Source organism: Falco peregrinus, chromosome 3 (assembly GCF_023634155.1).
Source record: "Falco peregrinus isolate bFalPer1 chromosome 3, bFalPer1.pri, whole genome shotgun sequence".
NCBI classification, from domain to species: domain Eukaryota; kingdom Metazoa; phylum Chordata; class Aves; order Falconiformes; family Falconidae; genus Falco; species Falco peregrinus.
Window position 1 is genome coordinate 57150805 of NC_073723.1, and position 18724 is coordinate 57169528.

At 41.2% G+C, this 18724-nt stretch overlaps 1 long non-coding RNA gene across 1 annotated transcript; it reads left to right on the forward strand.

The window, feature by feature from the left end:
* Positions 1 to 1684: 1684 nt before the first annotated feature.
* Positions 1685 to 8471, forward strand: LOC114013840 (uncharacterized). Its single transcript, XR_003557065.2, has 3 exons — positions 1685 to 1767; positions 7753 to 7911; positions 8154 to 8471. It is a non-coding gene; the product is annotated as an uncharacterized LOC114013840 (long non-coding RNA).
* Positions 8472 to 18724: the final 10253 nt, after the last annotated feature.

Sequence of the window (18724 nt, forward strand, 5' to 3'; positions counted from 1 at the left end):
CTGGCTGCATATGCATATGTTGTAGGAGCAGAGGGAGCATAGACAGCACGGAATGCCCCATGGGGGAGCACAGAGCACACTCCAGATCACTTGACTGATGAGCTGCCTGTACAGCAGCACCCAGCACCATGTGCTGTAGTTGTTGACAAGTGTTGTTGAGGCCAGGGTTGGAGAAGGCAGCAGCTGACACCAGTGGTGACATTTAGGGTGTGAATAGGAAAGAAGGCACAGGAACAGCAGGGATGACAGCTGACACAGGAACTGAAGTGCGAATCAGGGTGCAGGAAGGGGGAAGTTGGACAAGAATACAGAGAATTTGGATTTGAGTTTGAAAGTTTTCTTCTCGTGGAAGTAAATGCCTGCTGCTACTTACTCTAAATATACTGACTGTCAGGGGTGTTTATACTGTTACCACCAACTGCTTATGAAACAGTTCACCAGTACCGGTCAGAGGCAACCTGCATATTCATTTCCTGAAGATAAATTAATCTTGTTTGTGTGGAGAGAGTGATTAGTACCTTTGCTAAGCATATTGCAGTCTTCAGAGAAACCAGACAATTCCAATATCTAAAAAACATTAACACAAATATTTCCAATCATCAGCATTTTCAGCAGTATCAATCAAGCAGCATGCTTAAGAAATCAGGAAAACCTTTATCCAAGCAGTGTTTTCCTGTTGCTGTCATGGTCCAGATTTTCCTCTGATTCAACTCCAGAATGATCACCTGATAGCAATTGTTAGGAAGGTTGGAAGAGTTAAACCAGGTTGAATATGGCCCTTTTGTCTGTGCTATCTGTACTTTTTGTACTCTAAAGCCCAGGGTGACACTTGATAGTGTAGTTAGTCAAACCCTTTCAAGCAGTGCTTTCTGTATCAGATTAATGATGCTTTGAATTACACAGGCAGCAAATCAACCAAATCAATACACATACAATAGTTCAGGTGGCTTTTTGTCAAAAGAATGAAGGACTTGCTGTGACAGCACCGGAAAGATAGAAATATGTGGGCAGATGGCAGTAGGGTCTCGTTTAGACAAGTGAACAGCCCTGAACTGGTGTCATCTCACCTGGCATGTGACCTGAGAGAATTTGGCTCTGAATTCTTTCCTCCCTTTTGCATGGGCCTTTGTTCATTGTCTTGCAGCAGTGACTGATGTTTGAAATACATATGCTACTGCTGCTTACAGAGCTGTAGCACCAGAGGGAAGCAACCTGAGCTTTAGAGACACTTCAAAAGCAAACGGACATAATATCTATCTTGGGACAGCCGTATAGGCTGGTCTTTTTATAATGTTTTGCCCCTGACAACATGGCAGTTGCCTAATTTTGAGCAGCCATTACCTTAGCTTTATTTTGAGGGATCACTCAGCTCAGATGGGACCTCTGCACTTCTATCAGGGAGGCTAACCATCTCAATACCTAAATACAAACTGACGTGTGAAATGTTTTTCAAAAAATCCTGATGCTAGGAGAAAAAAAGAGATAAACCTGCCCATTTTTATGTAAATGTTTGGGTCAGAACAGGAGGAAGGACTCTGTTGGTAGCCTGAGGAGTCTGCCTCTGCAAGCTCAGGCTACAAGCCTTCCAGAGCAATTTCAATGAGATTGTTGTTACAAATGCTAAATTGTCTTTTCTGTTTCTTTTCTTATTTTTTTTTAATTAGATTATCTGGTTTTATCATGCAGGAAGATCAAAAGATGTACAAGCACCACAAAAGAAAGCTAGGAAAAGGTGCAAGCGCAGGGAACCTGGCAAAAGACTACCAGGTGAGTGACCTCAGGGAGGCTGAGCTGGCTTCTGGCTGGGTCTGAGGTTCCAGGGTTAAACTGAGCGAGTTGCTTGCGCTGGCCGCTTAGGAAAGGCAGATGCACAACAGGTGGAGTTTTATTTCTCTGCTTCTTGTCCCCCTGTAACCAGAAGACTGCTAATAGCAGGAGTGCTGTTGCCTGAGATCCCTACTGGAGGAGATGATTGCTTAAGGCAGAGCATGCGTGAGGAAAGATGTTGGCTTCCTGTTCTGTAGTGCTTTCCCTGATCTGTTACACAGCATGACAAATAGAACAACACTTCCATGATGTTTGTATGTTTCATAATACATGCTAGCAGTAGAATCAAGGCCGAGTGCCAAGATAATTAATTCCACTTTGTTGAATTACACATAAGGTTTAAGTTATGTATGGCAATTATCCCCTTTACACTGTTAAGTGTGCAGAAAGTGGATATTGCCTGCTGTCTTTCTACCTGCAGCATGGCAGGGGCAGTGAACCTTGCTGTGCGTTTGCTTGCACAGTGACACAGAAGTGCTGTGTGCCTTCCTGCTGCTGTTAAGAGCCATGACAAGCTGCACTAGGAGCCCGCAGTGCTGGGCTGCACACACGCATGCAGATGCCAGCAGCTCAGTGCCTGAGGAGTTCCCATTCCAGGACATGAGGCAGAAAAGGGTAAGGCACTGGTGTACCATCATCACGGCTGTTATATGGAGGAAGAGAAAAGACAGAGAGAGATGAAGTGGCAGGCGCAAGGTCACCCTGAGGAGCTGGAGTCACTGTAAGGAACTGAATCCCCCATTTAACCTAAATCTCCATCCCAGAACCTACCCACAGAGCTCTGTGTTAAATCACACAAATCTTACAGATTTCTTTTACAGTCTAATTTCCTCATACTGCTAAAACAATGCCAGTCCCTGACCATGTTTTCTCCATGTAACTGCAAGGGCTCTGGCAATTTGAGCAAACAAGAAAAACCACAATCAAAGGGCAAAACATGCTACTCCTTGCTTGGACTTCTAGTCTTTTTCTTTCTGCTGAAGATGCCTGGTTGCTTTTTAATTATCTTAATCTGATTAGCCTTCACTGGACCTGCTGTGTGGTAATGAACCTAAACTTAAATCTAACAGTCTGAGGCTACTGTGTGACTCTGTAGGATTATATAGGACCTCCCAATCTGCTTGCGGAACGCATTAGAGGGTCTCTGTATCAAAGCTAGTGGACTTAAGTGGTTCTGATGTTTTATGCCAACGAATTACCAGATGTCCTGCAGTGGTCCCATGGTCCTGACAGAGCTCTCTAAGCCATGTGTGTAGGCTTCACTGCATGGGGCCAATGTACTTGAGTCTGCTTTGGGCTGCATGATTTGCTTTAGTGGTTCTTTACTGGGCTTCCTGGCACACTTTGAGATACAACTCTGTTGGTTTATGAGATATGATGTATCTGACCTATATTTAATAGCTAGACCACCATCCATCCCAGTAATCCATAATGAGTATGTAAAATCAGAGGACAGTGTACAAGCAGGTGATGAATTTCAGCTGCATCCCAGAGAGCTGGGCAGGGAGGAGGAGGTGTTCTCCAGATCACAGCTTTCCCTGCTGGTCTGGGGAGCCATGGCAAAGTGGGGTGGTAGGAATCTAGCTCAAAGCTCCTAACACTATGGTCCCTGGAGAGGGATGTTGCTATAAAAATTCCCACTCAGCCTACAAGGAAAATAAAATAGTTAATGGTGAAAAATTAAGGTGTTTTTACAATTGCATTTAAAACCCTAGGGGAGCCTGTAATGGGCTAAATGGACTACTTAGAGAAAAGCCCTCATGTTTTCCTCTTTTTTGTGTGTGTTTTAATTTACTGTGTGTAGCTGCCATTATTCATAAACCAAAACTTATGACTCTGTTACAACAGGAGAAAAGAACACTTTATTGTCTGCTGTTGGCAGATCACCCAAAGTCCCCTCCCAACTTAACAAGCGTTAAGCTTCAATAAGACACAAGACACTTCAGAAAAAAAACATTGCCACAAGGCTAATGATGACAACAGCTGCCAGCAAACTTTCCATTGCAAGCAAGTAAAGACTTGAAACAGATTTTAGCTCAAGTTTTGTTTTAGTAGCATCAGTGACATGTCTGTACCGGCAAAGGCTCAAATTGCATTCCTTAACACTAGGACTGTAGACCTATCTCCTGGAGTCATTACATTGCAACAGCCTGGTAGTCATGAGTAAAGCCGTGAAGAGCGGTGAAGTCTTTAACAAATCTGACCTTTTTCTTCTTTTAAGAAGAGGTGTTTACTCCCTAAAAGGCCAGTGAGGCAAGTCACTGGAGTTTCATACTGATGAGAATTTCTGCATGTGAAAGAAAGTTAAGGTGCCTTTTATCTTTGGAGGAGTGCATGAGAAAGAAGTTATGGGTCTCAGCAAAGCTGGAAAGTCAAGAACTTTGTAACTCTGTTTCCTTTTCTGATATTATTTTTCTTCTTAGCAAGTCGTTTAAAGGCTAGTCTACATCAGTGACCTTACCTACACAAACAAGAGCTCTGTACAGTATGAGTAGGTGAGGTGTGACCTCCCTTCAGTTTTCCAATCTATAGTGCAGTGCCAATTTTACTTGTACACCTCTCCCAGCCGGGTGGATCATAAAGTTACTCTATATGACGCTGCTGTATACAGAAAGTCTTGAAGCTAATTAGATGAAAACAACTCAAATCCCTTGGTAACAGTAAACCATCTGAACAATATAAGTGCAAGATGGTACGACACAGATAGTGAGTACTGATTTGTAGGAAGAGAAGTTCACACTGCCTCTTGTTGACACACTTTCCCTTCTCAGAACAAGCGTTGCTGTTTTGCTCAGCATCTACCAAGAGCTGCAAAGATACAGTGAACAAAGGCAGGCTGGAAAGCCCTTCTGACATCCTGACTATCTTTTCTGTCTTATGAAAAGTATGATCTTAAAATGGGGACAGTCTTGCAGAGGTGGAATTAGCCATTGAGTAAAAATGGAATTTACTCAATGAATCTGCTCCCTGTGCTTCAGTCAGGAGCATTTACATGTCAGTTTTCTGACTGATCTACATTTTTGCTATATGTAGCCTAAGACAGAGGCAGAGATTGCATTTACTCTGAGAAGAATCAGGAAATTCTGGGTCAGATAGGCTGCATCTTCCTTACTTGGTGGAGCACAAGCCAGAAAGCTACCTGAAACTAAATGTACTTTCTCATCTGTGAGTCTGCAGTTCTAGCCCTAAAGTATAGGTCAGTGGCCTACATACCCTGTAGTGTCTTTCTGCAGACACCAGCCTTTTTAGAAGGCTCCTAGGCTGACTTGTCTGTATTGTATTGACCATGTAATTTTGCTGCTTGGTCATAAGAACAGATAATTTGCCATGAGCTAACATAGTCTATGGATTGTCACATGCTTGAGTCTGGGCTAAGAAATACTGTGCTTCCAAATCTCTTCTTGTCTGAAGCTCCTGCATTTTGAGTGTTAATATTCAAACTATCTGTCATGAAATGAAATTGAGCTTAAGCGTGTGGTGGGACCCAGGTTTGAAATACAGTCTAGAAGTAACCATGCTGGTGTCCATACCCATGCAGACTAGAGTGCAAAGTCCCGTTACTGAAACCACAGAGGGGCATCACGATGTGACCTGCTTTTTGTTTATTTATGGTGTCACCAGTGAAATACTGGGATAATATAGCTTGGCCTTTATATCCTATACTGAATTTGTACTACGTGAGGTTAGAAAAACAGCTTTTAAAGAAAACTTAAATAAACAGTATTTGTTATTAAGTCACTAAGTGATCATAAACACCAAGCCCTATGTTGCTATTTTTAGAGTCATTTTTCAGACCATAAAGGTACTATACCATGCAGCTGACCTGTAAACAGAACAATATTTAAGTAATTGGCAGATTCACCAAGTAAAACACTTACCTTACAAAAATAGAGACCTTCTAAGGGGTTTCTACAAAGAAGTTTTATATTTGTGGTCCTATTGTCAGCATACAAAGAATAATACAGTCAAAATGAGTGTGTTGTTAAGGGGCTTACACTGGCTAAAGTAAAAAAATGCTGACTATAAAAAGTATTGGATTTGAGAATTTCTGTTATTTCATATAGAAAACCTAGTATTAAAGCTGCAAAGAATCCTCATCTGTATTTCAGGGATGTAGTCCTGGTTACTTACATGCAAAACATTTGGCTATCTGGATTATTTAGGATATATTTCTTAAATTAATTTCTTTTAGAACAGAACAAGACCAAATTCCTATGTTTTTACTTCAAGGCAAAACTCCCACATTTGGCCTAAATGAAACTAACTTGGCTTGATTTATCTTTTATTTATTTTCTATGGGACATGTTGTGGTATTAATTTAGGCAGGACACTCCTCATTGTTTTCACTGGGGAGTCCTGCTTAAAACACGGATCCACATTACACTATCCTAATGATGAACTTGGAGTGAGTAATCAGATCTGAAGGAAAAGACAACCTGATTTTGGAAATCTGTTACTTTTTATGCATGCTTGACTTTAAAAAAAGAACAAAGAGACAATGTTCAGTTTGAATTCTGCCACACAAAAGCAGCAGTCCTTCGTATTCTCTGAGAAGGGAACTTCAGCTGGAAAAAGAAAAGGGGGAGGAAAAAAAGAAAAAAAAAAACCCTGAATTGCATCCTCCCACGAGGACATTTAATTTAATAAAGCAGCCTTCTCGGGATTGCTCCACTGTTGCTTAGGCGCCTCGGGGGGAGGATTCTTCCTCATGAGGGGGAGGACCTTGGCCAGGCATGAGGGAGACGCTAAGGCTGGGTGTTAGGGAGTGGATTTGTCCCTGAGGGCAACGTTCTCCTTTCCAAGCAGCTGTATGGATTTCTAATGCAAATGCTGTCTTCATTATGTGTATGAGAGGATTCATTTTTAGGTAGGTCAACCATTTCACACTCCTTTCTGAATTCCCCTGGCTAGCCTGCTTGGTCTGGCAGTTTGCAGAACTGCCCACCCTATGTGCTGGCCTATACCTGCCACCGGCTGCATCCTTGCCCCCAGGTGATGTGATGTAGGATGATAACAGTGTAAAAGGATCGTTGGCTAGCTATACAAGGGTAGTCTGAATTTTGGCTTTGGTGTGTCACTGTCGGTAATCCCAGGAAGAACAAGTTAGCCCTTCTGCCTTTCAAGGTGGACCAGTGGAATCCCCTGCCCTGTCTCTAGCCAGGATCTGGAGTGGTTTAGTCAGCTACTGGCCCAGCACCAGTCACCCACCAGCTCCCAGTGCCAGAGCTGCTCCTCCTTGTCACACTGCTTTGGCAATGTCCTGTTGCAGCATCAGGTTACAAGAGAGAAGCAAAAGACAAAACCTACTGCATGCTCCTAAAGAAGTGAAAGGGAACTTTCTCTGTCAGCCTCAACAGGAGCAAGACTGAAATAAAGCACCTCCCCAACCTTTACAGTAGTGCAAAAGTCTTTCAAAATGTGAGATGCCTGCTTTTGGGAAGCTTAATGTGTATCTGTTACACACACCCTGCAATAGATGCTGTCCAGGAAATGGCAAAGCAGAACCTAGAATTTTACATACACAAATAATACACTCTTCTGTCTAGGAGGAATATTCTATGGATATAAAATGTTGTTTGTTACTAAAGCATTTCAGGCCAAACAAGCTAAGAATGGAGTCAGGAATGAGGAGGTTTGCAACAAAATTGCATAGAAGAAAACCCTTGCTAGGGAGTCAACATTCTTGTGCAGCATCTTGAAGGATGATCAGATGCTTTCCTGGCTTTGGGGAATATTGCAAAGCATGACCAGTCCTTTGCTGTTTCTCTCTTTTTTGTTTTTTTTTTTTTTTGGTGGGGGGTTGGTAGGAGTGTGCGAGCTGGAAGACTATATGGATGTTGGATGTGTGATTTTGTTCGTTTGATCTTCTTCATGTTCTTGCCTCCCATGGCTTTCTCTCTGATTTGTCCTTCCTATTTGATTCAGTTTTCAGGAGGAAGCGCAAAGAAGGAGACGCCAAAGAGCTGTGGAGGAAAGGACATTGAAACGCTGTTGCTTCCCGCAGCAGACTGCATTTGGCAGCCCATACATGCCTGTAAGCCAAACTTTCCCTGACCGAATGTTTTTGGCCAAAAATCAGAATTGGTAAGTACATTGCATGTTGAACTCCTTTCCAAAAGTACGATGCGAAAGGAGGGGAAATTCTATTCAGTTTAGAAAAACTTGGTGGCATTGTATTTTGATATCTGGTTATGTATAATTAATGAAAACCGTGAAAAGTGGTGGTTGCTAGTGACAGGGTCACATAACCAGTCTTTTCACGAAAAAGTAACACCACCAGATGGCGCGTAAAGCATGAAATAACCGTTAAAATGCCTACACTGCAGGGCTTCCAGTGCCATCTAGTGCCACCACCAGCCCTCCTGCTTTGACCAAGTAACACGTCATTCTAGGAGGGCCCCCAGGATGGCTGACTTCTGAAGGAGCAGGTTATGTTGTCTATGTTCATCGTGTGCAATATACGCAATGGTTTGAGATGGGGAGTGCGCCTGGAGGAAATATTACTGTCTTGTATTAGTCTGTTTCTGTTCTTGCACTCCTCCCAAAGAATCCCACCCTCATGGACAGGGTACTAGTTTAGGTGCATTTTTGGCTGTTCTTGTGGGAATTTTGTCAGCGTTTAAATTTACCGTAGAAAATCTTCACTTGCAAGTAAAACGTATAAGTAAAAAGATGTGGTCTGTGAGAAAAATAAATGTCTTCTTCAGTATCCCTTTCAGAGTGCTTCTTTGTTCACTTACAAACCTCCAACAGAAATTTTGCAGACATTAGTTATTGTTATAACTATTGCCATCGTACTTGGTTTGGTTTCCTTTATCCCGTAACAGTGAAGCAAGCAGGAGGAAATGACTGTAGACAGTCATTTTCAAGGATTCATTTTGAGCAACAAATCCTCAGTTCCTTCTGCTTTGCTGCTGAGCTTGCAAATACTTACTGGCAATCTCTGTTGTTCATCACAGAGGAAAAATTTTAAAGCAAATGAACATCAAAGAAGTAGTGAGAGGAGAAGGATTGGCAGTTTCCACATTAGACTATCCTATGTAAAAAAAAAAAAAAAAAAAAAAAAAAGTTGTTTTATCTCTGAATGGATGGGACTTACTCATCTCTCCACAGCTGCCTGCTTTACACAGCCTTCCAGCTTGCCTGAGCATGTATGTTTTCTGAGTGGGAACTGTCCTGTCCTGTTATGTCAGCTCCTTTTCTCCTAAAAAAGAAGAGCTAAGAACAATGTTGTTCTCTTGCAGAACAATGATTTTTCTGAGTGATGATTTCTACATTTAGCTGTTTCATTGCATGCTGAACACTTGCCATTTGTAACAGAATGAAAATCTTCCTAGTAGTTGAAGCAGGTTAATTGTAATTAATTAATACAACAAATGCTTACAGGCATTGCCTATTAAGTCATTGTTTTGTGCAGCAACCTGTTGGTCTTACAATGATGTTTCCCCATCCATGCCAGTTCTCTGTTTCTGCCATGGATCATAATCATTTATCCACAAGCAATAGGTAAATATGGGCATTGTTGTGTTTTGGGGCGTTTCCCCCTCCTCCATCAGAGTGGTTGTGGTGTGCTTTGTCTGTAAGGGATACCTGAACCACTTAGAGGGCTGAGAGTAAGCAGCCTTCCCTGGGGGAAGGTCAGTGAGGGAGTAAGAAAGAAGTTTTTCTCTCCAACATGGGTGCCCCAGGGGCTCACTTTTTCTCCCTGGTTCAAGGGACACTCAGAGACTGGGCAGGAGTCTCACAAGCCAGCCTGAGTAATGTCTTGTTCTGAGTTTTGAGTGTATAACAAAATGAGGAAGAAAATTCCTAATTAGCTCACCTTGAAAAAGCATAGGGAAAATAACAGCCTTTCATGCCACCACGTATTTCTTTAAAACAAAAATGTCTATTTGCTATACAATTAATATGCATTTTTTGGCTGTTAGTGCCATATGTAGGTCTCAGGCCCCAGCTTAGTAGAAGACAGTGGCAAACTGCATTTCTGCTAGCTTCAATGGAATGAATTCTCAAAATTAAATGCACGCTAGAGATTTGGGAGTTTAAGCAATTCTATACAGTGAGGTCTCCGCTTAAGTATTTTGCTGAGTCGAGGCCTGGGACACATGTGGACCCGAACTTGCATGTAAAGCAAGGACGCCCAGTAGAGTACAAGCATGACTAAGAATGTATTCCCTCGAAGACACTTGGAACAGACACTTGTGCCTGCAGTAAAGATTGTCTGATGCTTCCCAGTGAGAAAATGGGAGCAGAATAAGTGGGAACAGATGTGGGGATGGAGAGAGAAGCCAGGGAGAACAAGAACAGCAGAGTTTTCAAAAAAGAAAATACATTTTTCTTCTGTGATTTGTGATTGAACTCTGCTTTCCCAACTTTCATCTTTCATTTGCTGTCTAACAAATAGCTTTGAAATGTACTCAGTAAAGATCTGTCTCATCTCCCTCCGGTGGCTGGGCATAGACAATAGTCCTCTGCTGTGTCACCAAATCATAGGTTGTGCTGTGGATCTAAGTTTTTGGGACCTGATGACTACCCATGAAGTTTTCCAGTACTCTCTCCCTCATTTTTTTCTTTAATGGAATTGCATGTAAATACTGCATTATTTAGCTTGCAAGCCAAGCACTACAAAGTAGTATCAGAAATAAGTTGTCTGTGTTACATTAATTTGTCTCTTCCTTCTGTGTCCATGACATTTACATGATTTTTTCCCACAGTGTCCTTAACTGTATAGGATAGGCTGGATTCTCAGAACAAATCAAATTTCTGTCAGTCTCGTCTCTGGGAAAAGGCAGAGGATAGACCCAAAGCTACAATCTAAGCCACTGAAAGGTTGCAGTTTGCCATAGTAGTTCTGTTAAAATCCAGCTACAAGAGAATGTATGCTAGAAGCAAAAGCAATCAAATGCTTACTGTTTTGCATCTTCCTTCTGTTTTTGAAACCTATAAAACAATGTGGTTTTGGTTATGCTTTTTGAACCAGGCAGGTGGTGAATTCCCAAGTGGATTGTGTGTTGCCTGAACCCTCTGCTGTTTGATTTGGCTGGTAATTAAGATCTCAGGTAAATTACATGGAAAATTTGTGCTGACTGATTCCTCTCATGGCTTGGGTAGTCCAGGTGGATCAAGCAAGGGAGAAGAGGTAGGGGCTTCCAGTCAGATGAGAACCATCAAAGCCTATGGAGGTTGGCACTGGTACTGGCTGGTTCTTTGCAGACAGCACATGAAAAGCAGAGCCCTTCAGGTGCTCATTTCCAACAACTGGTTTCAAAACCTTGACAGCAACTATGTGAAAGGTTTAATTTTTAATCATGACATTTCTGGGCCAGTGGGGCCAAGTAGGCTTAAGTAGGTGATATTTAAAAGGTCCCATTCAGTCTTCCCTGTTTGAGATACCAGAAGATGTGGTTATCTCAGAAAAGATCAAATGCCTTAACAGATGTTCTTTAAAGTTTCCTGAATGGAGGCCCAAGTGCCACCTGAGATTCCTTGGAGGGAGGGTTTGCATGCCTAAATACAAATATTTCTTGTACTCATGAAGAGAGTCCAGCTTTGGGACCCTGGGATTCCAATTTGTCATGGCAGACTCTCCTTAGCTCATTTGATTCCTTTTTCTCAAAGAAAGCTGGATGGAAAAGAGTTGTTGACAGAGCTTTTTGTTTCTTCTGGGGTAGTTCTACATCCCTGTGTAAGCTAATTCTGACTTAAGGATTCATCTTAAAAGACTTTCAAATAAATTCCTAGCTCCCAGCCAGATGCCATGAGCCAAAAGTCCAAGAAGAAATGGTTTCCCTAGGAAAAAATGGAGAGAGGGTTGTGAAGGATAATTGGTTTTACTGGCTGAGGTAAACCATAGTTGCAATATGCATGACCTCTAGTACTTTTTCTGGGTAACATAGACAAAATCTGTTAGACTCAGTTAATTGTGGAAACTCTTGTGGCAAAGAGATATTCTTACAGGTTTGCTAATCCTTCCCCATTGTAAAAGTTTGTGTCACCAGAAGAAATCCATCTTTAAATTCATCAGATGATTTTAATTTTTAAAGCATACACTGAATTATTGTTTCAGTAGCCAAATAAGACCCTGGTGTTGCTTTGTCTTGTCATGGAAGGTCTCTGAGGCCTCATCCACATGCAACAGTAAGTTCTCGTTCACACTCGGGGTGATCTGGCAGAGAGGAGAGCAAGGGGGGAGGCAGTGCCACTAATGCCCTGCAATAGCAGAGGAGCTGCTGGCAAGGTTTGGCTGTACAGCCTTTATTCCTGATACAGAGATGTTTTCTTAAAGCACTTTTAGAAGCAAATATAGCTGTTTGTCTTTTTACATGCTTTTCTTGAGAGTGGATGTACCTACATTTCTGGCAAAAGCTGAGCAAGGAGATGTTTTTTTGAAAGACAAAAATGCCAAAGTGATAACTGTCTATTTGAATATAGACATAAGGAAAGGCTGAAGCAGAAGGTCTGTCCTCCACTATCCTTTTTGTCATTGCCCTAGAAAGCTTGTTCTCTACTTAAAGAGTTCACATGAAGTGCAAGAGAGCCCCTGAAGAGTGTGGAATTAAGATTTATTTATTTGAGCCCTTATTTTTGCTGATGTAGGTTATCCCAGGATATTCAGTGAATAGGAGGCTAGAAACTTGGTACAATGATGGTTGGCTCAGAGACAGGACTCTGTTCATACAGGCAAAACAAAAGCTTTTCATATTGTGCATAAACCATCAACCCATTACTCTCCTCTCCTCAGAGGATTGGTTTCCTGCTGCCAGTAAAGCAAACCAGAAAATCTTATAAAAACTATCTGCTTAACCTTGTTATCAGAATTACCTGCACTAAGTAGCAGTTTCACAGATCTTGTACTCTCCTCTGTGTGAGGATTCCTGCCTGTGCTGGATTCCTTTCCCCCACTATTACTACAGTTTTTCGTACTTATAAAAAGAACACACACCTTTTCTATACACATCCTATACAAATTGGTGTATGAGGGGAAACGGTGTTTAGAGAGCGAAAACTTGGTCTGAGACAAAAGCAAGTGCACCCAAGATACTTGCAATTTTAACCATCCTTCATACAGAAATGAATCTTATCATCATGAAGTCTGTGCGCCTGTCTTTCAGTCCTCTATAACTTTTGAATTTGTTGACTAATTTCAGTCTATTTGACGAAGGAAACGACATTAATTTCTTCTGTGTTTAGTGAAAATCAGTAGCCGAGCAGAGTTGAGGGGCCTGACAATTTTCTGCTGAGGGAAACACTTCATTATGAGCAAAACATTATTACTGGATATCAGAAAATCTACATGGGAGAGAAAAGGAGCTGATAGATGCCTCAACCATAGGAAAAGTTTCAGTCAGAGTTTGCATCTTGTTAGACACAGGATAATTCAACCACAACACACAAAGCCACAGGAAACTGGACTTCATTTTCTGTAGCTACTTGTTTTCTTAAATCAGAATGTTTGGGGGTTTTCTCTCTCTCCACTTCTGAAGAATTATTACTACGCTGTGATCCTGAGCTTTGACCTTAAGGCATCTTTAGTTTTTAACTGTAGCTCCCTTTCTATTAGTTTATAATACCCCATCAATGTAAAAGTTGTGGAAAATGTGGATAGGAAGCTTGAGTATTGAAAATGTATTTGTGAAACCTGTCTGCTGATTAACTGTAGAGTTTCACTATGTGTAAAAATAGTAACTAAAAGTACTTCTCCAAGGATGGATTTATTTTCCAAACAACAATAATGTGTGTGCAGCTTATTTATAGTAGATGCTATGGTTATGATTACATCAAGATTTCACTATAGCTCTCAGCTTACAATTCCTTGAGAAAAAATGCACACTTTCAGTTAAATTGTCTATATTTGTTTAAATCCCTGAGGATTAATTTACTTTTGAAGCATTGTTACTGTTTATTAAATTATTTATTTGGTTATCATGTTTTTTATTTAGCAAGATCTGTTTTCACTGTTGGCTTACATACGGGAGGAAAAGTCATTTGAACGCAGAAGCAAGTGAGATTTAAAATTATTGTATATATTTCTTCATTTTGATGTCTGTCTTATTTCCTAAAAAAGACAAGAAAGAAAAGGGTAGGACTTCTTTCTGAACTATTATCTGTGGTAATTACTTGATTTACTGTCTCTCTCTTCCATTTTTTTGAAGTAGGTTGGTGCAAGGCATGCTTCTTTGTATAGTAAATCAAATTCAGTCCAGTTCCAATCACTATCCAGTTCAGTACTGCCATTTAACACTTAAATAACAAGTTTCTAGTCATCCCCAAAGGAAGCAATGTAGTTAAATTAAGCTGCCACCAGCCTGAAGAGTTATTGTGAAATAATGAATATTCCATAATCAGGAAACGGCAGAGTGGAGCAGGCAAATCTTTGAAGCCTTGTGAAGTTTTGGAATTAGCATCTGTATCAAAATCTAATTCATGTTTCCTTCCTAAATTCATTTTCCATCTAATTGGCCAAGCTTTGATTGGGAACTGGAAATGTCATCCAAAAATATTTCCTCTTACAAGACCACTCTAAACAGAGTGTTTGTAGTCTGTCATTATATTCCCTGTTCTGCACTTTCCTCCTTCAAAGATTTTCAGCCATAGTCACTGCATTCAAATAGTTTCATCTGGGTAAATTTTCAGTCCAAACTAAATTATAAACTGGACTTTATTTCAGTCCAAATGAAATTGGATACTATTTTGCGTCAGTGTAACTCAGATTAAATAAACAGTGCGCTGTGCTCAGTGTCAGTGCTATGTCCACGTGAAGGAGTTAGACTGGTGGAGTTAAGCTCCCTGCCCACCTTGCAGACAAAGCCATGGCTCAACTGCCAGCTTTGGTGAACCATAAAACAGGGACAACCTTGTTTAACATATCACTGAATCTGATTGATATGTTAATATCATCCAAGTTCAAAGCAACACGTCCTGGAAAGATAAATGCTATTTTTTTCTTGTAATTTACCATTTCCTTCTTCCGTAAATCCAGCAGACAAAATAACAATGGAAAAGGGGAAGGGAGCTGGGTCAGACCAATCATTTTAAAAACTAAGAATGCTTTGGCAAAGTCTCTCTAACCTGTTACTGTAAACATCAGCAGTCCTGTCACTGTCTCAGCCCGTATAAATATGTTCATGGCGCCCCACCTAAATCAGTGAAATATGTACATAGTTCAGACATACAAGTTAAATCCCAGGCAGCAACAATAAAGAGTAGGAACCTGAGGTCTTTTCCCAGGTTTTATCTTTTGCAGGCATCAGTGCTTAGAGCGTAGTAATGCGGTTACTAAATCCTTCTCAGCCGGAATCCTGCTTCCTCTGTTTGTGTGGCACTTCCTCCAAGTGTTGTGGCTGGGGCAGCAGAGCTGGGCCAAACACAATAGTCCTGGGCCAAGATTGTTGTCACCTGTCCCTTTTTGTCTCTTGGTTTTCGACCTACTACACCTAAGCTTGAAAAGGAAAGCCCATGGGCAACTGCTTCTTTCAAGAAAAAAAAAGATAAATTGCATTTACTGGGCTATAAAAAACGGAGTGCCCCATGCAGCCAGGCCTGTGCTCTTTCTCCCATTGAAATCGTACTTTTCCTCCAAAGTTGTCTTGCCTGAGACACGATCAGGGCATGCCGTGCTGCTCGAGAAACCCTGTGGCCATTTGCTGCTTATGGTGTCAGTGGCTATTTTAGAACTGTGGGAGAGCAGTGTTTAAAATTAAGTCCTCTGTGACTTCAAAGGCATCACTGGTGTGATTAAGGCTTAGCACACATTTAAAACCTCCTCCTTGAACTGCATTGGCAGCGTGGGGGATGAGAACTGGGATGAGAAACCAGGCTGAAGCCCAGTCCTCTTGGGCTGCTTGAGGAGGCTGGAAAATATCTCTTGCTCAGCCAGAAGATGTTCTGTACTGATAGATTTCTAGCTGATCAAGCAACAGGAAAAGTTTAGTCAACACTTTGTCAAAGCACCTGCTTGTATGTTATTGTAAGGCGTTACAAATAATCTGGGGGCTTCACAGCACCGCTCAAGTCTCTCACCGCCCAGATTTCACCTGGATTCTTTGAACATAAGGAGAGAGCATTAGATGATGGGGATGATGGATAGATGGGCCTGAGTAAGTTGTAAAGCGGTGTGAGGTGCCCAAGTGGTACTTTGAACAATATTAAGGGCTAGGCTTAACCACACAGCAGTACGTTCCCAGGTCCCACCTGCGGACAGTTCTATAGGTAGATGGAAGTGGTGTCAGACACTCCTGGTAGGGCTGCACTGTTCTGTACCAGAGGAGGCTGTCCCAGCCCCAGCCAGGACCGGCCCCATCATCATAAGCTGCATTAATTGGTGTGGGAGGTCCCAAGGGTGCAGGACGGCTCTGCTCACATCTACGCTTGGGAAGAAGAGCAGGTGTCCCTCAGTATCAGCTGGCCAGGCTCCCCTGGGCACTGAAAGCCCCGCCATGCCACAGCTCTCAGCCCAGCTCAGGCCAGGCACCTGCACGGAGATCTTCATTAGGAGAGTGATAGAGGAGGCAGGTTCCCTACAGCACTTCCAGCATCTCCTCTTGCCCTGGGCTGACACCAGGGAAACTCAGGGAAACCGGGGAAAAGATGCCCTTTGTGCTTGGTGCGGGGATGCTGCTGAAGCACTGCTGACAGCTGAGCTGGTGGTGTCTCCTGAGCTTTCATGGAGCCTTCTTCCAGACATGGAAACAGGTGTGGGATTTGGATTTACCAGCTGAGTTCCCAGCTGAACCCCAAGCAGGCACTCAGAGTACTGACCGATGCCTCATCTGCTTGCTCAGGAGGAGGAGGTTCATTGCCAGAGGACTGACTGGCAGCACTGCTGGGTGATCATCCTTACTAATTCTTAGATGATTGTTTGTGTTCCTTACAGTGGGAGGGGGCACAGTTCCTTCTTGGAGAGAAACACTGATGGTTTATGCTGGTCGTGGAAAATGTAAATAATTACAAATTTCCATCCTACCATCCAAGAAAGACAGCATGATTTTATACATTTGTTTTGCTGCATTACAATTATAATCACTATTCTGGAATGTTATTGGAAAAGTTATTGTTCTTTCTAAAATGTTAAGTCGGTTTAATGACTAAAAAGTTAATAAGGGTCTCGTTATTCTCATTATTCATTTATTATCCAATTACTTCACAAAATTGGATCTGAAAATGTAAAATATATTTTTATGGAATAACAAACACTACAATTAAGTTTTAAAGAGTAGATTGTTTTTAAATTCCTGTGGAGGATATTAAAACTGAATTAAAAATATTAAAAATGGAAACTGAAAATGAACAACAGCATTAAAAGGAAATGAAAACAAAAAAAAAGGAATGAAAACAAGTTAATAAAATCATTGATAGTACACGGGCAGGGAAACATTAACCCTTTCACCACTGCAGTTGAAAGCGTTCCTTGTCTCCACCTCCCCAAGGAGGTGACCTGGCCCCCTTAGCTGTCTAACTCACCTCTTGTTCATGGTTACCCACTTAAGGACTGTGTGGCACTGCAAAACTAAACCAGCCCAGGTCTGGCTCTGATCCTGCGTGACTGTAAAATTGAAGCAACTATTGTCATCAGCGGAGCTGTGCTTGTGAAGATCTGGGTTTAGTGCATGTAATCATTACCTTGAAATTTAATGCACTTTACAGATACTTACACTTCTTTGATGCATACAGTGAATTTCTAGTTAAATGGATCCAATTCTATATACAGACAGAATTTTGTTGAATTGCTTGTCTGTAAGAAATGAAATAGCATAAACATACTGATATTTCTATCATGAAGTGGAGTCAGTTCCTTCTTCCTGAAGTGACTGGGAACTGAAGTCCAGATCCTGCTGTGAGAAGCTTGGTGTCTTTTACATCTTGTACAACAAGACCGTGTCCTGCTGGGCTCCATCAGCCATTATATATTTTGCAGTTGAGAGCTGTGTCATCTGGATAATCAAAGCAGAAAAAGGCAATAAGAAACCTGATACGAGAAGCATACTACTCAGTTTTAATACTCTGAAATCTCCCCCATGTATTTGTGCACATCAATTGAGAAAACTCATTTGTTAAGGTTGACATCTCCCTATTATGAAACTTTGGTGAAAAGGTGGAGTAATTTTTTTACATCACTCGGAATGATTTGTTGAACTTCTTCATGAAACTGCTTGCTTATAGGTAGTTTGCAAACAATGAATGGTCCGTATTTGATAGTGAAACTCTGCATGCAATCAATGTTGGTTATTTATGTAAGTTAGGTTAGTGGAAGTGATGCAAAAAAAACCAAAAAAGAAAGTGTGGCTTTTTGACCATTAATTTTAGCTGACAGTCCATGCCCTTTGTTTGCTAGCAGCATGTTCAAATTTAACACTCATTTTTCATAGTATTCAGAAAAAAGAGAAAAAATGAGTTAATATTATTAGAATGAAATGCAACACAAACCTGTGAGAATATCTGAAATGAAATTTGGATTTATATATAAGCATTTTTCTGAGCACATTTTTGTAGTAAGATTTCTAAGACTTCACAAAGTAGATCAAATTAAGAGAGTTAAACTCCCTAATGAGCCTGTTCACAGCCTTACATTCTTTAAATATTTGCATTGCAGGGCAAAGTGATTTCTTTCTGCATATGATTATGTTTATTAAATCTTTTAATATTAATGGAAATTTGCAGTCACAAAGGGGAGTACCCAGATTTGCATGTGTATAAGTTTGCAAGTCCTTTTTATTCCAAATGCATTGCTTTTACAATTAAAACACTTTTTATTAACATTTTACTTTCTCTCAAATCTTACTGGCACATGAGTGAATGCAAAACTGCTTCTAAGCTAACTTTTCAGGTGATTAAGTCCATGTCTAGCTAAAATCTGCTTTGCCATACATAATATATGATAATTCTTCATTGTTTTATGCTT